Source organism: Mus caroli, chromosome 12, assembly GCF_900094665.2.
Source record: "Mus caroli chromosome 12, CAROLI_EIJ_v1.1, whole genome shotgun sequence".
In the NCBI taxonomy this organism is placed as follows: domain Eukaryota; kingdom Metazoa; phylum Chordata; class Mammalia; order Rodentia; family Muridae; genus Mus; species Mus caroli.
The window spans coordinates 23378936-23380112 of NC_034581.1; positions in this window are offsets into that span (position 1 = coordinate 23378936).

Consider the following 1177-nt stretch of genomic DNA (forward strand, 5'->3'; position numbering starts at 1 on the left):
CAAAAGAATGGGAATGGGTGGGTAGGGAAGTGGGGGGCGCTATGGGGGACTTTTGGGATAACATTGGAAATGTAATTGAGGAAAATATGTAATAAAACTATTAAAAATTAAAACAAAATAATAATTCTGTAATTGGCATATATTTATCGTTGCTTTTACACAAATATTAGGTACTCTGAACATGCCCCCTACCCCTACCCTATCTATCTTCACATTTCTCACTCCCATTAGTTCCCCCTTGTTTCCCTATACAGCATCACCTCTACTTCTACATCCAATATGCACACACATGGTTTCGTGTGTGTTATTTGTATTATGGAGCAAGTCTTAGTCAGGGGGAACAGATCTGAGACTGAGGTTGTCCTCTGCATCCTACTCTGCAGGTCCCTCCCCTTCAGAACTGTACCCCTAAGATGCTTGGGCTCCCTCCACTCCTCTGGCCCAGAGTCTCAGTGAACTTATGGATGAGACCTTCTCTGGTGGTTCTATAAACTCCGTGTCCTCCCAGATGTACTCACAAGCCCCTCCCTGGTGCTGCTTCTCATCTAATAGATGTTTGGTATCAGTGATCAGATCATTCGGCTCAACTTCCAGCCTACACTGAGACCTGCTGCCTTGGCTTGGCTTTGTCAGACTGTCCAACCCAAGCAGGACACATCTCCACTGACCCTTTGACCAAAGGCTTCCTCTTCATAGGATACCACGACACATAGAAAATGGCCTTTAGAACAAGAGATAAAAATAATTAACTACATTGGTGTTTTCAAGCCATACATAGATGAATGGGTAATACTAATAATATAATTGAAGTGAAATATATTCACAGCTTGGGTTAACTTGGTGAATCAAAAGAAATTAATACATGGTGATAAGATTATTGCTCATTTATATTGTCTTTGTGATCCACTGTTATTTTCCAGTTCTAAAAGGTAACCTTGACAATCTGAAACGGAAAAGATAACAGAGGAGACTATTGGGGAGAAATCAAAAGGAGAACATTGCCTAAACTCTTGGGTTCTTACCAAGACCTACCTTCCCCCATTCATTAGAATGAAACTTTTAACAGGAATGGCAGAGAGGCCTGCTTGCCTTCCTTCCTTCCTTCCTTCCTTCCTTCCTTCCTTCCTTCCTTCCTTCCCTTCCCTTCCCTTCCCTTCCCTTCCCTTCCCTTCCCTCC